Source organism: Leucoraja erinacea, chromosome 4, assembly GCF_028641065.1.
Source record: "Leucoraja erinacea ecotype New England chromosome 4, Leri_hhj_1, whole genome shotgun sequence".
Taxonomy (NCBI): domain Eukaryota; kingdom Metazoa; phylum Chordata; class Chondrichthyes; order Rajiformes; family Rajidae; genus Leucoraja; species Leucoraja erinaceus.
Window position 1 is genome coordinate 96,200,202 of NC_073380.1, and position 20,445 is coordinate 96,220,646.

The 20,445-nt window shown below is 46.3% G+C and overlaps 1 long non-coding RNA gene across 1 annotated transcript in view; it reads left to right on the forward strand.

Moving 5' to 3' along the window:
* Positions 1 to 4,059: 4,059 nt before the first annotated feature.
* Positions 4,060 to 20,445, forward strand: part of LOC129696706 (uncharacterized) — a 35,119-nt gene continuing 18,733 nt past the window's right edge. Inside the window, exons 1-2 of the long non-coding RNA XR_008723385.1 lie at positions 4,060 to 4,195; positions 4,753 to 4,896. This is a non-coding gene — a long non-coding RNA (uncharacterized LOC129696706). The remainder of the gene's footprint in view (positions 4,196 to 4,752; positions 4,897 to 20,445) is intronic.

Sequence of the window (20,445 nt, forward strand, 5' to 3'; positions counted from 1 at the left end):
GCAGTTAGAGAAAATCTGTAGCCTCATTGCAGTCAACCGAAAGAGGATACGGCAGAATTACAGAAGATCAGACAGCATCTGTGGAGAGAGACTAATGTTTCAGGCCGAAGATTTTTCAGTAGAAGGGGAGTGAATCATGAGGAGGGTCTTTGGACTGAATAATTGAGTCTAGTGACGCAACCTTTCTTGCTGAGTTTTTCTGGCATTTTCCATTTCCAGTTTTGGGAATCTGCAATTGTTTGCTCCCATTACTGTAGATTACTGATTTGTATTAGATTGATCAGTGCCCCTCAACCGTTAGTTGTCTTGGTTTCTGGTGAGGCTCCGCTCTTTCCACGCCTGCAGTAAGATGCTGCAGATGGTCTACCAATCGGTGGTAGCCAGTGCCATCTTCGTCGCTTCTCGTATACTGGGGCAGCGGGGCGAAGGTGGTGAACGCCAACAGAATTTATCATCAGGAAGGCTGGCTCCGTCCTGGGGTGGAATTGGATTCACTGGAGATGGTCTTGGAGGGGAGGATGCTCCTCAAACTGTGGAGCATCTTGGACAATACAGCTCATCCCCTCCATAACACACTGGTCACCCTTGCCCCAATTTTGACCACTTTTAAAACAAGACTGAAAACTTTTATGTTTACTTTAGCTTTCAGCTAAATCTTAACTACATTGCACTTTTAACTTTTGCACTTTTTATAATGCATTTTTAATTTTGCTTTTCTTTTCTTTTAGTTCTATTTTATTTCATTTTATTATTTCATTTTATTGTATGACATGTTTTTATGTGAAGCACTTTGAGTCTGCCTCGTGTATGAAATGTGCTATATAAATAAAGTTGCCTTGCCTTGCCTTGCCTTGCCTGAGGAGCACCTTCAGCATCAAACTGGTTCCACCAAGATGCAGGACAGAACGCCACAGGAGCTCCTTTCTCTCTGTAGTTATCAAACTGCAACTAATCCCCCTTCTGCCGTAGAGTGGTCTGACTCCCCCTCCCACCGCCTCCAATCCTTACACATCCCTAATCCTGGACTTTCCACTCATCACCTTAATTTCATATTTCATGTATCTTGTTGTGTTGGTAGATCAATTTCCTGGGAAAAATAAAGTTCTATATCGAATCATATATAGAAACATAGAAAATAGGTGCAGGAGTAGGCTATTCGGCCCTTCGAGCCTGCACCGCCATTCAATATGATCATGGCTGATCATCCAACTCAGTATCCTGTACCTGCCTTCTCTCCATACCCCCCGATCCCTTTAGCCACAAGGGCCACATCTAACTCCCTCTTAAATATAGCCAATGAACTGGCCTCAACTACATTCTGCGGGAGAGAATTCCAGAGATTCACCACTCTCTGTGTGAAAAATGTTTTCTTCATCTCGGTCCTAAAAGACTTGCCCCTTATCCTTAAACTGTGACCCCTTGTTCTGGATTACTTGTAGTAATTCTGGGATCCATTGGGCTCCCCATCAAATAAGCCAGGTAGAAATACTTCAAGTGCTCTGAAAGTAATTGAAGTCAACATTTGCCGCTCCTCTTTCCTGCTGACCCGATTCCAATTTAATATAATCTTTCCAATATTTGCATGTTTCTTTGGCTTTAGAGTCATAGAGAGAGAGAGGGACACAGCATAGAAACGGGCCCATCAACACACTGTGTTTGTGTCGGCCAGTTACACTAATTCCACATTAATCCCATTTTATATTTCCCTCCCTGTCTGACAGATTACCCCCAGATTTCACCAATCACCAACACAAAATGGTCAATTTAGAGTGGCCAATTCATCAACCAAGCGGTATGTCTTTGGGAAGTGGGAGGAAATGGGATCATCCGGAAGGCAAAGTCCACACAGAGAACACGGGATTACTGCAAGATATAACAAGCCTCTATAATAGACAGAGCTACATTTATGTAGTGCCTTCTTCAAAGCTTAAATCATCAAAAGAAAGCACCTGGGCAGTCTGTTATAATACGGGGAGCTTATTCCGCAATCTTGGATTAACAAACTCCACCAGGTTGAGCTTTAGGATTATTTTTGTCATATGTACCAAGATACAGTGAAAGGCACACTTTACATGAATACAATGACTCAAAACTACAATAGATAGAGGAAAGGGCAAGATATGGCGCATCAGCTGTATCGGTAACGTCCGCAATGAGTTAGAGGTGAATGGGGCAGTACACTATCTTAGGGAAGGACTGTTCAGAAGCTTGATAGGAGAGGGGAAGCAATGTTGCAGTAACTACTGGACAATTCTCGTGGGTATTACATTTGGAAAATTCTGGTATCACTCAGCAGGTCAGGCAACATCTGCGGAATGAGAAACAGAGTTAACATGTCTGATCTGTCATGATTGGTCCTCTTATGTTTTGGTTGAGGAATAAGTAATGCTTATCTCATCAAGTCAGTTCCACAATCCAAAAGTCTTGTCCTTGTTTTCAAATCATTCATTGGTCTCAGCCCCTCCGCTATTCCTTCCCAATAACTCTTTTTCCTCCATCCATTGTAGCTCCCTGTTCAACCACCCAATACAGCCTGTACATTATTGCCCCATGTACTATTCTCCCCACACTCTCAAATTCCCAATCTAAACCTAGAAACTAGGAACTGCAGATGCATGTGTAATAAAAGGACACAAAGTGCCGGAGTAACTCAGCGGGTGAGGCAGCAACTCTGGAGAATGATGGGTAGGTGGCGTTTCTGGTCAGGACCCTTCTTCTGACTCAGTCTGAAACATCACCCATCGATGTTCTCCAGAGATGCTGTCTGACCCGCTGAGTTAATCAAGCATTTTGTGCCCCATCCCAACCAAAACCTGTCTGCCTCTCTTTTGTAAAGATGCTCCTTAAACCCATCCTTCTGAACTAAGCTGCTCGCCGTCTACACTGTGTAACTCTTGGGTCAGGCTCAGTGTTTGGTTGAGACTTGTCTAGACATTTGGGAACACTGTAATGTATGCGAGGATTAAGGTTGTTGATGGAGCAGAACGATGGATTGAAATTCTTTCTATTGGGACTCTGGGGGCATCCCAGTCTAAAATCACCTGATGATGATGGCACCTCTGACTGAGCTGGTTGCCCCCCAACTCCCTGTCACTTCAGACAACCAACAACTTCGTAATGCTGATTCTGGTGCAGGGGTTGGGTATCAGTTTGAAACATAGAAACATAGAAATTAGGTGCAGGAGTAGGCCATTCGGCCCTTCGAGCCTGCACCGCCATTCAATATGATCATGGCTGATCATCCAACTCAGTATCCCGTACCTGCCTTCACTCCATACCCTCTGATCCCCTTAGCCACAAGGGCCACATCTAACTCCCTCTTAAATATAGCCAATGAACTGGCCTCAACTACCCTCTGTGGCAGAGAGTTCCAGAGATTCACCACTCTCTGTGTGAAAAAAGTTCTTCTCATCTCGGTTTTGAAGGATTTCCCCCTTATCCTTAAGCTGTGACCCCTTGTCCTGGACTTCCCCAACATCGGGAACAATCTTCCTGCATCTAGCCTGTCCAACCCCTTAAGAATTTTGTAAGTTTCTGTAAGATCCCCTCTCAATCTTCTAAATTCTAGAGAGTAAATTCTAGAGAGTTGGCACATGTCACTCTGCAAATTTTATTGAATGTAAGGTGGTAAAATTGGGAGAGGGTGGTGGCAATGTGCTGAAGCTTCCAGTGTATCCAGTGCTGCTTCATAGTGGATAATACAATACAATACAATAATACTTTATTAGCCAAGTATGTTTGGCAACATACGAGGAATTTAATTTGCCAAGTCAGTCACCATACAAATAAAAAGCAACAGAACACATAAAATACATTTTAACATAAACATTCACCACAGTGACTCCGCCACATTCCTCACTGTGATGGAAGGCAACAAAAAAAAGTTCAATTTTTCCCCTTCTTTGTCCTCCCGCGCGCGGTCAGGGTCCTTGAGCCTTCTGTTGACGGGACGATCTTGGCTCCTGTAGCTGGCGGCGTTTTCGTGCCCTCCGCGTTGGGGCGATCAGCCCTGCATCGGGGGGGGAATCTTGGCTTCCCCACCACCGAGCGATCAGACCCCGGGTCGGAGCTTGTCGAACCTTCTGCATCGTTGGAGCTCTCGCCTTCCACGGGCTCTGCCCAGACGGCGAGCTCTCGACAGTAAAGTCCGCAGGCCACAGTTGGAGCGATCCCTGGCGAGGGGTCGGCTCCGCTGGTAAGTTCACGCCCCGCGGTGGGGCTCAAAGTCAGTCCCGAGCGAAGCCTCCAGCTCCAAAATGGTAGGCCGCAGAGCGATCGGAGATACGACCTGGAAAGTAATCGCATCTCCGGCAGGGTAAGAGATTGAAAATTAGTTTCCCCCGACCCCTTCCCCCTCCCCCACATAAAACTCCAGAGAACATTAAAACAAACTTTCAAAACACACTAACAATGACAAAAAAATATGAAAAAGTAGACAGACAGTTGGCAAGGCTGCCAATCATATGGCGCCCTTAGTGGTAAAACAGTGCAGTACAAGAACAGGCCCTTCGGCCCATATTGTCCATGCAAGTTTAACTAATCATTGCCAGTTCTCCTCTCCGTGGGGGTAAAACTGGAATGAAGTTAGAACTTGTGTGTCCCCACGCTACTATTTCCATTGGCTGTGCAGCTGTTGTATTTCCCTGAGATCAGCCTCTTCTCATCAAGCGCGGGAATCTCTGCCGACTTCCCTTGAGTGCTCTGTTATGTGTGAATGAGGTTAGATCCCAGATCCTCTTTTGTGTCGGACAGGACTGGTTGATGCTTCTGCAGACATGAAGTGGCAAATCATTCTTCAGCCCATGCAGACCACGGCAAAGTGTTTTTCCATGACTCAGACCAAGAGAAAACCCAACGAGTTCCCCTTTTCTCAAACCAGATTGTGAAAGTCACAAGGTAAGACGTGGTTCCCTTAAATAAATTATTTCTTTTTTTAAATAGGGGAGAGAAAGTTAGAAGCAGAGACGCTGACAGCAATTAGGGAGAGTCCAGACAAACATTTGAATCGCAAGTGTAGAGTGTCACAGGCCAAGTGTTGCATGATGAACTGCTGGAGGAACTAGATGGGAAAGGCAGCATCCGTGGAGGGGAATGGGGGGGATGAGGCTTTCCACTCTAGGATATCTGGGAAGTTCACTTTCTTCAGTGAACGTGGTCCTCAGAGTTGTGGATGGAGTTTTCACCTGTGTCTCTTCCGGTTTCCCACGCCTCCGTTCTCACACCTCGTCCCCAAACCCCAGACAGAAGAAGGAGAGAGTTCCTCTGGTCATTACCATTTCCTTCCGCAGTGTTCCTGACCCACTGTGTTCCTTCAGCAATTTTTTTTCTCTCTAATAATTCCAGCATCTACAATCTCTCATGTCTCCATGTGCTGGAAGATGGGATTAATGTCGATGACTGCCCCGTGGTTGCCATGGACACGGAGGGTTGCCATGGACACGGAGGGTTGCCATGGACACGGAGGGCCGAACGGCTTGTTTCCATGCTGCATGACTGAAGGGGCTGTCCCTCTGTACGAGGTAATTCAAGAGTTCTCCCGAGTTTCCCCTGATTCGAACTCGGAGAATTACGGTAATAGCCGCTTGTAGGTACTCGGGGCTCTCGTGGACATTTTTCAACATGTTGAAAAATCTTCACGTCTTCACGAGCTTACCGCTTTTCCCGAGTACCTGCCGTTAGCATTACGAGCGGCTAAGAGACGTCCCGAGCTCCGACATACCCGCTACGTACATTCTACGTGCTTAGAAACATAGAAACATAGAAATTAGGTGCAGGAGTAGGCCATTCGGCCCTTCGAGCCTGCACCGCCATTCAATATGATCATGGCTGATCATCCAACTCAGTATCCCATACCTGCCTTCTCTCCATACCCCCTGATCCCCTTAGCCACAAGGGCCACATCTAACTCCCTCTTAAATATAGCGAATGAACTGGCCTCAACTAACCTCTGTGGCAGAGAGTTCCAGAGATTCACCACTATCTGTGTGAAAAAAGTTCTTCTCATCTCGGTTTTAAAGGATTTCCCCCTTATCCTTAAGCTGTGACCCCTTGTCCTGGACTTCCCCAACATCGGGAGCAATCTTCCTGCATCTAGCCTGTCCAACCGCTTAAGAATTTTGTAAGTTTCTACAAGATCCCCTCTCAATCTCCTAAATTCTAGAGAGTATAAACCAAGTCTATCCAGTCTTTCTTCATAAGACGGTCCTGACATCCCAGGAATCAGTCTGGTGAACCTTCTCTGCACTCGCTCTATGGCAATAATGTCCTTCCTCAGATTTGGAGACCAAAACTGTACGCAATACTCCAGGTGTGGTCTCACCAAGACCCTGTACAACTGCAGTAGAACCTCCCTGCTCCTATACTCAAATCCTTTTGCTATGAAATTTATTTTTAAACTTGGGAGAGCTCTTGAATTAGCTTGTACAGTGGGACAGCCCCTTAAGTGACCTGCAGTCCGACTTTCAGCATTATCACTATTGCTATTTCGGCTCATGAATGATTTAATTGAATTGCATCCAGTGGTAATGGTCTACCAGGAAACCTACCTGCCTGCATTGTTTGGGATGTGTGAGGAAATCGGAGCACCCAGATAAATCTCAGTGTCCAGTAGTGAACTTGCGAACTCCACACAGACAGTGCCCGACATCAGGATTGCACCTGATCCCTGGAGCTGCAAGGCAGCACCTCCACAAGTTGTGCCACTGTGCTGCCCCTCTTCTAACGCTCCAAACTGAGTTTTATTTGAATTATCATTCCTTTCTTATAGATTTCTGGGTGGGTATGCTCCCTAAGGGCATCTACCCTTCAGTTTGTATTTGAAGGAAAATTACACATGTGATGAATCTTTAGCTTTTATATACTGGTATATACATAAGGAAAGTACCAAGCTCATCATACATTCTAAGTGTTGGTCTATACATTCAGTGATGTTAGTATTATGCATAGCATTGTTAGCATGTCTGTTTTGTGCTGAGCACAATTGCCACGTCTGGCCCCCTTTCTGCTGTGCGAGGGCTTTTTACACCGGACCTAGCCCCTCAATGTCCAGTAGTGAAAGAACACTTTCACTCAGAACCTTTGTATTGGCTGCATCAAGTTCAGTGCATCCTTCAGCACATACTCCTGCCGCCTGCAATGTGTCGGGTGGCAGCAATAGCTTATGTTAAATAAAAAAAAGACAAGAGTGCCGGAGTAACTCAATAAGGCGGCATCTGTGGAGGATTATTGATATGTGACCTTTCAGGTTTCTTTTCTTCAGTCCTGGAGGGTCCTAACTCAAAGAATCACCTATCCATGTTCTCCAGAGATGCTGCCCAACCCGCTGAGTTACTCCGACAGTTTGTAAACCAGCGTCTGCTGTTCTTTGTTTCTACTCTTAACTTGTGGGTAACTTGCTCTGTGAAAGAACGACAGTTTTCAAGCAGACCAAGGAGCGTCTATGGCCAAATTGATGGCGTTCCAGTCGCATTGGATGTCTATCTCCGAGTGTGTGTGTGTGTCATGGTCATCTTATTTGGTTTAAAACTAAACCAGCTCATTTGTGTAAGAGAATAAGGGCTTAACTTTGACTTGTAGCTATTTGAACCAGAATTTGAAAAAGCATTAGAGAATGATTGTCTCATTGATACTTATTAAATGTCAAAGTTAACTTCCTTTTTAATGACAAGCCACAGGATGTGCTGTGGCTTTCCTTTTCATTCACAGAATACATTTTTGAATGAAATGTGAATGGGCTTGTCAATTGGAGGGAGGTACATTTCTGCTCTAGAAGAGCAAGACATAGTAGCAAGGTGAGCTACAAAGGGATGATGTGCTCTCTATTGTAGGTGCTAATTTCTGCGGTCTGCATGTTCAGCTGGAGTCACTATGTGTCTGTTTTTGCAAGGTGCATGCGAACAGGCTGCAAATCAACACAATTAGGGCATAGTTCTGCTAACAAGAAGGACAAGTGCCTGTGTCCAACAGCAAACGACCTTCCCTTGAAGGGCAAGGCATGCCAAGCAGTGCCACACATTGCAAATACAAAGGTACTTACTGATCATCTGGGATAGGAACTGAATGTGTTGGAAATATGCAACAGGTCAAACAACATTCCGCAGGCACTTTAGTTTAGAGATACAGCGCGGAAACATAGGTGCAGGAGTAGGCCATTCAGACCTTCGAGCCAGCACCACCATTCAATATGATCAGGGCTGATCATCCAAAATCAGTACGCCGTTCCTTTTCCCCATATCCCCTGACTCCCTTAGCCCTAAGAGCTGAATCTAACGCTCTTGAAAACATCCAGTGAATTGGCCTCCACTGCCTTCTGTGGCAGAGAATTCCACAGATTCACAAAGTGTTTCCTCATCTCCGTCCTAAATGGCCTACCCCTTATTCTTAAACTGTGACCCCTGATTCTGGACTCCCCCAACATCGGAAACATTTTCCCTCCATCTAGCCTGTTCAATCCTTTACGAAGTTTATATGTTTCTATAAGATTCTGGAATTTTATGAAGATGTAACTAGGAAAATGGACAAGGGCGAGCCAGTGGCTGTAGTGTACCTGGACTTTCAGGAAGCATTTGATAAGGTCCCACATAGGAGATTAGTGGGCACAATTAGGGCACATGGTATTAGGGGTAGAGTGCTGACATGGATAGGGAATTGGTTGTCAGACAGAAAACAAACAGTAGGGATTAACGGGTCCCTTTCAGAATGGCAGGCAGTGACTAGTGGGGTACCGCAAGGCTCGATGCTGGGACCGCAGCTATTTACAATATACATCAATGATTTGGATGAAGGGATTCAAAGTAACATTAGTAAATTTGCAGATGATGCAAAGCTGGGTGGCAGTGTGAACTGAGAGGAGGATGCTATGAGAATGCAGGGTGACTTGGACAGGTTGGGGAAGTGGGCAGATACATGGCAGATGAAGTTTAATGCGGATAAATGTCAGGTTATCCACTTTGGTAGCAAAAACAGGAAGGCAGATCACTATCTAAATGGCATCAAGTTGGGAAAAGGGGAAGTACAATGGGATCTGGGGGTCCTTGTTCATCAGTCTATGAAAGTAAGCATGCAGGTACAGCAGGCAGTGAAGAAAGCGAATGGCATGTTGGCCTTTATAACAAGAGGATTTGAATATGGGAGCAAAGAGGTCCTTCTGCAGTTGTACAGAGCCCCAGTGAGACCACAGTGGAGTATTGTGTGCAGTTGTGATCCCCTAATTTGAGGAATGACATTCTTGCTATTGAAGGAGTGCAGCGTAGGTTTACAAGTTTAATTCCCAGGATGGCGGGACTGTCATATGCTGAGAGAATTGAGCAGCTGGGCTTGTACACTATGAAGTTTAGAAGAATGAGAGGATATCTCATTGAAACATATAAGATTGTTAAGGGTTGGGACACGCTAGAGGCAGGAAACATGTTCCCGATGTTGGGTGAGTCCAGAACCAGGGGCCACAGTTTGAGAATAAGAGGTATGCCATTTAGAACGGAGACAAGGAACCACTTTTTTTCACAGAGAGTTGTGAGTCTGTGGAATTCTCTGCCTCAGAGGGCGTTGGAGGCAGGTTCTCTGGATGCTTTCAAGAGAGAGCTAGATAGGGCTCTTAAAAATAGCAGTCGGGGTATTCACTGGAATTTAGAAGGATGAGAAGGATCTTATCGAAACATGGGAAATTATTAAGGGATTGGACACGTTTGGTGCAGGAAACATGTTCCTGATGTCGTGAGAGTCCAGAACCAGGGGGCACAGTTTAAGAATAAAGGGAGGCCATTTAGAACTGAGACGAGGAAAAACATTTTCACCCAGTGAGTTGTGAATTTGTGGACTTCTCTGCCTCAGAAGGCGGTGGAGGCCGACTCACTGGATGCATTCAAAAGATAGTTAGGTAGAGCTCTTAGTCTAGGAGAATCGAGGGATAGTAGAGAATGCAGGAATGGGGTACTGATTGTGAATGATCAGCCATGATCACATTGAATGGCGGTGCTGGCTCGAAGGGCCGAATGGCCTACTCCTGCACCTATTTTCTATGTTTCTATATAAATGTTGTTATTGTATCTACCTCGGCCATTATTGAAATTGTATCTACTTTTGATTTACCCACCTTCCTCTGTGTTAAGTCATAAAGCTATACAGCATGGAAACGGGCTCTTTGGCTCAACTTGTCCACACCCACCAAGTTGGCACTTTGGGTTAGTCTCACTTACCTGCATTTAGTTCATATCCCTCCAAGCCCCTGCTTTCCATTTATCTGTCCAAATGTATTTTGAAAGTAGACAAAAGTGCTGGAGAAACTCAGCTGGTGCAGCAGCATCTATGGAGCGAAGGAAATGGGCAACGTTTCAGGCCTAAACCCTTCTTCAGATTTTGAAAGTTCCTGAAGATCCTTCTGAAGACTAGGCCTCTCACCAGATCCTTCCTCAGATCCCCATATGTTTCTCCATCAAGTGAATACTCAGTTCTCTTTGAAAACTGTGTGGCATTTAATTTTGAACCTCCTCTCAGCACACTTCCCTTGCATGCGGTGAAGCTCAAATCCTCACGGCTTCACAGGTCTGCATTTGTCATCTCTGGTTCATTTGTTTGTCTCCTAAAGGTTAGAACAGAACTCGTGGATATCAACTTAACCTGCTTTCATCGCTGCCAGTGTGTGTGTGTGAGCATTGGTGCGAGTTGGCAGGATTGGGGTCCACACTGATTCCCTTGCAGCCAAACAGAATCGTAGAATGGTTACTGCGTAGAAGGAGGCCATTTGGCCCATCAGAGAGCGAGAGGGAGAGTCATACAGCACATCAACAGGCCCTTCAGACCAACTTATTCATGTCGAAAAAGATGCTCCATCTAAGCAGGTCTCAATTGCCCAAGTTTGGCCCACATCCCTCTAAACCTTTCCTATCCATGTACCATGACCAAATCCGCCGTTTTCCAGAGAAGATGTCTTGTTCCACCCTACTTTACTCCCTCCACCTCACCCCATCCACAACCCCCCTGGCCGTTCTCCGTAACCTTGCAAAATGTTCTCCACCACGCACTTATCCAATTCTCTCAAGGCCACAGTGGACCCTCCCTCTACCACATATTCAGCAGTGCATTCCGGATAACAACCATGCAATGTTTAAAAACAGCTTTCTCTCGTGTCACTGATAATTCTCTTCCCCTTTTTTCTAACCGTGACCTCCATTTCCTAACCATTCCAGCGATGAGAACAGCCTCCCACTCTCCACAATGTCTGGACCCATTGACATTTTATAGACTTCTATCAAACCTATCCTCGGCCTTCTCTTATTCCCAGCCTTTCAAAATCTAAGTGTAGTTCCTAGCCCTGAGAACGGTTCGCACAAATCTTTTTCGGAACTTGTCTAATGCCTTCACATCCTTCCTATAATGTGGTGGACTAGAATTGAACATATTTGCTCCAGTTGAGGGTGGAGCTGTGTTTTATAGAAGTTTTAGTGTTACTTCCTTCATTTTATATTCTTGGCCTTTATTGATAGAACCTAAAATTGCCTGTGTCTTGTTGAACTCTTTCTGAATCAACCCTGCCGCTTTCAATGATCTTGGCCTCGCTTACTCCCAGATCATTCCTGCATCTCTTTCAGAACGGTGTCCTTTGTTCTGCGGAGACACAAGATGCTGGAATGTGGAGCAACTAACAGTCTGTTGGAGGAACTCAGTGGATCAAGCAGCATCTGTGGGGGAAAGATGGGAGGGAGGAAGTACGGACAACATTTTGAGTCGAAATCCTGCATCGGGAACACCGTTGTTCTATATTACGCCACTTTCTTCCTACCAAAATGCAACATCTCACATCATTAAACATCCTTTGCTGCACATCTGCCCATTCTACCACTGCATATGTCTCCTGGTGCAGTTTGTCACTGCCCTCTTCACAGTGGACAATGCTGCCGACAGCTCACACTGAAGCATGTGCACGAATAACGGGCACCCGTTCCTTGACGTTGGATGGGAAGCTGACCAATGGCCTGGAATGAAGTGAAGGACAGCGAACATTGGCGCAGGGCAGTTGCCGGGAACTGAATCCAATATCCCATTCACACCACTTGGCGATAGCATCTGGCAGAAGCAGAACCTTAAAGGGAAGAAACGTCTAAAAATAATATTTGGGCTGCAAGCCATCTCACCAGCACGGGTGATTGTACAGCGCTCCTGTTGCTGCATTGACACTGCTCTATTGTTATGTATGGGTATGAAACACCAGTTTACTTTAAACTAAATTTAGAAACAGTCATGAACCTGCCAAGATAGTATCAAGCTTGCAGACACACACCAAGATATGTCCAATCGCCAATTCTACAGTAGCGCAATGCCCTGGAGCCATATGATTTGTTGATGCCTGAAAATATTTAATATTTACAGCAGACTATGATTATATTATTTCCCCCCAAAGAGCCATTTCTGATTTTATTTTGTTGGAAGAGAGTAGCTTGCCAAGTACACATTCGCATGGAGCCGTGCACAAGATCGTTAGATCTTGAATGGACGGGGAGATAAAAAGCAAGCGGTTTGCATTGGTGTTCACTGGGGCAGTGAAATAATAGTACAATCCTGTTTATCTTATTGAAACTCATCTGAGCACTTTAGTCAGTAAGTTATTAAATGGAACGCGGTGTTTGTATTTGAACAAGAACAAGGCAGGGTCAAACGAGGACTGCAGCGCAGTTAGTAGAGGGGCTACATCTTGGCTCCTGTGATCCTGGTTCAACCCTGACCTCCAGTACTGTCTGTGTGGAGCTCACACCTCTGTCACAGGACCATGTGAAATTTCCCGCGCGTGCTTCAGTTTGCTCCCAAAACGTGTGTGTGTGTGTGTGTGTGTGTGTGTGTGTGTGTGTGTGTGTGTGTGTGTGTGTGTGTGTGTGTGTGTGTGTGTGTGTGTGTGTGTGTGTGTGTGTGTGTGTGTGTGTGTGTGTGTGTGTGTGTGTGTGTGTGTGTGTGTGTGTGTGTGTGTGTGTGTGTGTGTGTGTGTGTGTGTGTGTGTGTAGAATTAAGTAGGATTAACGTACATTTGTGATTGATGGCTAGCAAGACTGGATTGGCCGAAGGGCCCGATTTTCTGCTGTGTGACTCCACGATGTAGCTTTCTCCAGTGTGTGGTGCAGGGGTGTGGTAGGTCTGGGCTGTGACTTCCCTCTCTTCACTGTAGTTATCAAGAGAGCATATTTGTACAGAACAGATTTAAAAAATGTTGGAGGAACTCAGCAAGTGAGGCAGCATCTGTGGAGAGAAATGGACAGACAATGGTCCCGACCCAAAAAAGTTGTCTGCCCATTTTCTTCCACAGATGCTGCCTGACTGCTGAGTTCTTCCAGCAGGTTGTTTATTGCTCAAGGTTCCAATATCTGCGGTCTTTTCAGTCTTCTATTTGTGTATAATATGTACTGACGACATGCTCTCACTAAAACGGGTCAGATTTCGCTTTGTAAATAAACCAGCAGAAAGACAGGTGATGTGTAGTCAATGAGCTGCAAGGGGATAGAGACGTGAAGTCTTGCTGATTTTGCAACTGTAGGTGGCCAGTTTTTCTTGGGGACAGAGAGCATGGGACTCTGCTTGAGAGTGAGAAAGGCATTGTCACATAGTAGTGGCGGTGGTACTGGGAGAAGATCAGCACCCCTAGCACTGGCTGTGCCAGAGTTATAAACCAATGCAACACGATAATGTCCCTTCAGCACAACCCGCCTATGCCGACCAAGTTCCCCAGCTAACCCAGCCTGTGCCTTGTCCACATATCGCCAAACCTTTGCTATCCATGTACCTGTTACAGAGATAGGTTGAATAAGTTAGGTCTTTATTCTCTGGAGCGCAGAAGGTTAAGGGGGGACTTGATAGAGGTCTTTAAAATGATGAGAGGGATAGACAGAGTTGATGTGGACAAGCTTTTCCCTTTGAGAATAGGGAATATTCAAACAAGAGGACATGACTTCAGAATTAAGGGACAGAAGTTTAGGGGTAATATGAGGGGGAACTTATTTACTCAGAGAGTGGTAGCGGTGTGGAATGAGCTTCCAGTGGAAGTGGTGGAGGCAGGTTCGTTGGTATCATTTAAAAATAAATTGGATAGGCATATGGATGAGAAGGGAATGGAGGGTTATGGTATGAGTGCAGGCAGGTGGGACTAAGGGAAAAAAAGTTGTTCGGCACGGACTTGTAGGGCCGAGATGGCCTGTTTCCGTGCTGTAATTGTTATATGGTTATATGGTTACAAGTGTCTTTTAAGTGGTGCAAAGTTGATCTGTGCACCATCCTCTCCATCAACATTTCATCATTCAGTGCTGGCTAATACCCCTGTCCCACTTAGGAAACTTGAACGGAAACCTCTGGAGACTTTGCGCCCCACCCAAGGTTTCCGTGCAGTTCCTGGAGGTTTTTGTCAGTCTCCCTACCTGCTTCCACCACCTGCAACCTCCGGCAACCACCTGCAACCTCCGGGAACCCCACGGAAACCTTGGGTGGGGCGCAAAGTCTCCAGAGGTTTCCAATCAGGTTTTCTAAGTGGGACAGGGGCATAAGTCTTAGCCTTCTACTGAGCACTGGCAAGCACAGTCCTGGGACCTAGATATCCGGTGGCATATGAGGAAAGAAGTGACCTGTCCCAGGTTGGAGGGAATCTCCCTCATATCACCCTTTTCGTCGATTGATTGACAGATGCAGCAAAGAAACGGGGAGAAAGTCAGGAACGAACTCGGGATCTCTGGCGCTGTGAGTCAGCAGCTCTACGAGCAGCGCCACTGTGCCACAACATTAGCTCCTGTTTCACTGCTGACGGCAGTAACTGGGCAAACGCCCCTACATCGAGCAGCGTGGTACTTCTGAGGTTTGATGGATAATGTGCAGCCTGAATTGTTGCAGTGTTTTCCATCCCATCTCTTTAACTTGGCTGTCAGAGATGCTTCAAAATATTGCATGTTTAAACTGGCCCCGTTTGGAAATTTGAAGGGAGAAGGTTCAACACCAGATAAACAGTTATCATTTATAGCTGAGGTAGGTGCAGTGGGTCAGTGTGCATTAATCCGTCCCACAGTCTGGGCACAGAAGACTAGTTCTCCACGGTCTCCAGTAAACCTGTCGGAGGAACAGGGAGTGACGGAGGTTTTTTCATGCGGTCATAGTTTACTTTAGTTTAGAGATGCAGCGTGGAAATAGACCGTTTGGCGCACCGGCTCCACGCTGAACAGCGATCGCCTGCACACTAGTTCTATCCAACACACTAGGGACAATTTACAGAAGTCAATCAACTTACAATCCTGCACGTCCATGGAACGTGGGAGAAAACCGGAGGAACGGAGAAACCGGCGGTGTCACGGAGAACGTACAAACTCCGCACAGACAGCGCCGGTAGTCGGGATCGTTGTAGAGCAGCAGCTGTACCGCTGTGTCACCGTGCTGTCTGCTTTGACCAATAGCTGCAACAGATGATACTTATAACCACTGCACTGACGATGGTGCAAACTCTGCAGCATTTCCTTCCAATGGCTTTCTTATCGTTGAATTGCCAACGGCTTTCACTCACCACCCTTTTCATAAAGGTTTTCAAGATATCTGTTTTTTTGTTCTTGCTATTATTCCCTGATGGTACAGGGGGAAATTTAATTTTCTTCGTGTTTCTCTATAGAGAATCTAAACTTTGTATTTCTTTTAATTGGTTGGGGGAATTCCATTAGAGCGGCAACGGTATTAGTAATTTAAGCCTAAAATAGTGTTCCAGATGCTAAATTAAGGTAGAACGTTGAACAGATACCTTGTTTGTCCCAGTTATAAGAAATGTAGTCTCGGTTGAATGTCATTCGTCTAGTAATCGTTATGAATATTTGCCTGTTTTTAACTGCGGAACGGAATATTTTCTTCTTCCTTTGCAAGCAGCTTTTTTTTAATCTCTCTTTTGTTATTTGTTAGTGTCAGCCGATTAAATTTTCGCACATGTTGAGATTCTACGGTCTTGACAACCCCTTGCCGACACTATCGTTAATGTTGAAACTAATAATTAACAGAGTTTGTTTTGAAGATCGGCAGTAATAATTCAAAGGCTTACCTGTACCCGTAAAAAATCATTCTTGTGGCAATGGCGACCTTTCTCTCCTCTCTCTCAAAACAAAACAAATTCACTAGTCTCCCACCAGCTCCATCCTATTCAAAGCCTACCCATTACTCTTTTGGATTTAGTGAGCTGGGATCATCGCCGCTAGGTTCTGTGCGTGCAGGAGAAGGACACACTCACTGAGCTTCTGCTCCTCTCTGCCGCCCGTGCCTGCATCTGGTCTGGGTGTTGTCGGCCATTGGAGGAAGTGGCTTCCGCAGGCAGATCACTGGAGGTGAAGTGCTGGGCGAGCAAATGTCAGCCAAGCAAATGATGTAACACGCAAAAAGGGACGAAAGTGAGCAATGCCAGATACCCGTAGGGCATGTGCGCGCGCGCGCACACACACACACACACACACACACACACACACACACACACACACACACACACACACACACACACACACAACACACACACAAAGATCCATGCACACACACACAGGCAGCAATGTACACACACAGGCAGAGATGTGCACATGCACACAGACATACAGGTGGAAATGCACGCATGCACACAGGCAGAGGCAGAGATGGACGCATGCACACAGGCAGAGAGGTATGTACCTACACAGACATAATTGCGCACACAGATACACTGGCAGAGATACACACACACACACACACACACACACACACACACACACACACACACACACACACACACACACACACACACATTGGAACACACACATTGCACAAAAACGTGGACCCGCAGCTCTTTCACACATACACACACGCCCCTCACACACACACACACACGCCCCTCACACACACACACACACGCCCCTCACACACACACACACCTTACGCGCACACAGACTCCCGACACATACGCCAAAAAGTGTGCACGGTTAAAACCAAACAATTTTAGTTCTAGTTTCCAGCCAATTAAATATGTTTAACAACATTCACCATTCAGATGCAGGAACAGCAGCAGTTGGATTATTCACTGCAAACTCCCGCAAGTAGCTATTCATTTTATTTAAGCATATGCAGTGTGGCTGAGATTCGCATTGTGTTATGAATTCTGCCTGTTGGTTGGTCATCTGTTTTCCAGATGGCCTCTCATTCAAGTACTGATCAGCACTGCACCTGCCTAGCTGGGTCCTCTAATAGAGCCACACAGCGCGTAAGCAGGCCATTCGGCCCACTCGACATCAATGCGCCCATTTGTACTAACCCTATTTAATTCCTAATACGTACCCCTGGTTTGTGCCTGTACCCTACACATGCAAAAACCAGCTCATCTTTAGGATGTGGGGACCTGAGGGAAATCCACACATCGACAGGGAGAACGTGCAAACCTCACACCGACACCTGTTAAGGTGAAGATCAAACGCAGTTTGCTGGAGCTGAGAGGCAGTGTCTCTAACAGCTGCACTTCTGTGCTGCCCCATTGCTTATCTCTGTCCTCCCTGAAAGTGGTGGTGAACTGATTTAGTGATGATGCACAGCTTGGATAGTTGCCCTCATAGCCCGAGTTGCCCTCATGTTTAAAATAGTCCTAAGGAAGTATTCCTATCCAATTAAGAGGACAGCCGTTGGGAAAGGGACAGGGGTGGAAGTATCAGCTAGAAGATGGCACCTCTGAGTGTGCATCAATCCTGCAACATTGCACAGTTGAAGGCCAGTTGATTTTCCCCCTTCCATCAATCCATCACCCCACACTCCACCCGCTGGTTCTCCACCACCCCCCCCCCCCCCCCCCCCCCCCCCCCCCCCCCCCCTGTTCCCATCGGCCCACCCCATCTCCCTTATTTGGGTCCATACTCCATCATCTTCATGCGATCCCATCATCTGCAGCCGTTTGGTGTCTCCTCTAATCAACTTCCAGCCTCTCTCACTATCTCCATCCTCCCCCTCCCCCATCTGATTCGATCTACCAGTCAACTCCTCCTCACCTGGATCCACCTATCACTTCCAAGCTCCGCTTTTCCCCCTCACCTCTTTATACTGCCTACCTGCCCTCTTTCAGCCCAGATGAAGAGTCCTGACCCAAAACGTCGACTGGCCATTTCCCTGCACAGATGCTGCCTGACCGGCTGAGTTCCTCTGGCAGATTGTTCTTGTTGCAGCCAATTTTTTTTCCCCTCCATTTCTCTGCATTGGGACATGAGCCACGGAGAATTGAGGAACGAGTCGTATTGGTAAGAATAAGGAGGAAGCAATGTGTAAAGAGTGGGCACAACAGGTTGATGTAATTGGAGAGGGGATAAGATGGGTACAGAGGCCAAGACCAGCTCATCCAGCAGCAGCAGTCTGGCATATAGGTGCATGCCTTGGTAGAGACAGCGAGGCACTGAAGTCGTCCTCCAGTCCCTTGGTGAGAACAACCAGGACATGTTGCTCTCAGTGCAGATGGTCTTTGTTTATTTACACACCTTTACCCACCTGCGGCTGCTGCCTGTACTACACATCATGCAGCAGGCAGTGAAGAAAGCGAATGGTATGTTAGCATTCATAGCAAAAGGATTTGAGTATAAGAGCAGGGAGGTTCTACTGCAGTTGTACAGGGTCTTGGTGAGACCACACCTGGAGTATTGCGTACAGTTTTGGTCTCCTAATCTGATTCCTGGGATGGCAGGACTTTCATATGAAGAAAGACTGGATAGACTCGATTTGTACTCGCTAGAATTTAGAAGATTGAGAGGGGATCTTATAGAATCTTACAAAATTCTTAAGGGGTTGGACAGGCTAGATGCAGGAAGATTATTCCCGATGTTGGGGAAGTCCAGAACAAGGGGTCACAGCTTAAGGATAAGAGGGAAGTATTTTAGGACCAAGATGGGTGGGTGGCGCGACTCAGGTTGCAGCGGCCTCTGCAGTCCGTCTGTCGTTTTGCTTTTTTGTCGCGTTTGAATGTTTGAATGTAGTTTTAAGTGCTTTTTTTTTTTTTTTTACTGGATGTGTGTGTGTGTGGGGGGGGCGGGGGGGGGGGGGGGAACTGTTTAAATCTTTCCCCTGCACGGCGACTGCTGACACCTGTCTGTCAGGACTCCGTTGTCTTTGGGGCTGAGCACCGTGAAGCGGCCTCCAACTGAACGACCTGGGGTCCACTGAAAGCGGAAATGCGGACTTACCCACCATGTAGAGCTGGCCGAGTTCTGAGCGGGAGGAGCTGCGGTGGCGCGCAGCTGCGACCCGACCCCGGGGATTCGGAGGCTCCAGCCGCTGGTCTGGTGGACGGTCACCAGCTGCAAATTTCCGCGGGTTTCTATTTTGGGAGACCGCATTTTCGGGTAGGTTTCCGCAATGGCGACTTGTACCACCCAAGTTGCGGTAAGTATTTACCTTGCTGTGTCATTTATTTGCAGTGGAATGGGCAATGCCATGTGCCAGAGCTCCATGCAATGGGAGAACACATCAAGACCTCAGAGGCACGCATATATATCTTCCATTTATCAGTCAAGGGAAGTTGCAGGCAGTCCAAATTTGCAAAGTGAATTATCTTGCATCAAGTGCAAATATTAATGTCCCCACCTTCATCATCCCATTAGCACAGTTGATAATCAAACTCCTTATCTTAACTTCCTGCCTCATAATCTTGTCACACTTGTGACTGTGAGAGTGGCTTCATCTAGTACAGTTGGGGTTGAAAGAGCCCAGCTATTTTTCTGGCAGTTGGTATGCGGCAGGGCGAATAGACGTTGCTTTCTATCAGATTCAAACAAGTGCAGTATGCAGCACAATGTGCCTGAATTATTTTCTCCAGCAACTAACTATAATGAATAAATATACGTAGACTGTGGCCACCCAGTCTTGGATCAGTCTGAATTCCAGAAAGTCCAGAACAAGGGGTCACAGTTTACGGATAAGGGGGAAATCTTTTAGGACCGAGATGAGATAAAACATTTTTCACACAGAGAGTGGTGAATCTCTGGAATTCTCTGCCACAGAAGGTAGTGGAGGCCAGCTCATTGGCTATATTTAAGAGGGAGTTAGATGTGGCCCTTGTGGCTAAAGGGATCAGGCATGGAGAGAATTCACACAAGGATTACTGAGCATGACCCAAACAAATATCCTTTTGAATGACCAGTGCAACGCTTCCAAACGCAGGTAGATGTACTTAACAATACTCTCCATGTCTGTTGGGAAGTGTGTTCGAAAGGGCCTGTCCCACTTACGCGATTTATTTCGGTGACTGCCGGCTCCTGTCGTAATCGCCGCGCCTCTTTGATTCTGTACGTGTAGACTTCACTGATTGAGACGATAAATTTCACTGAAAGCAGGAAATAATTTTTCTCTTGATGCTGAGGATCCACGTGGATTCCAGCAGAGTTTAAACTTTGCACCGGACTTAAAATCCATGTCACATTCAGCTTCTTTTTCTTCAGATGCAGGCTCACCAGCTGCAAATTTCCT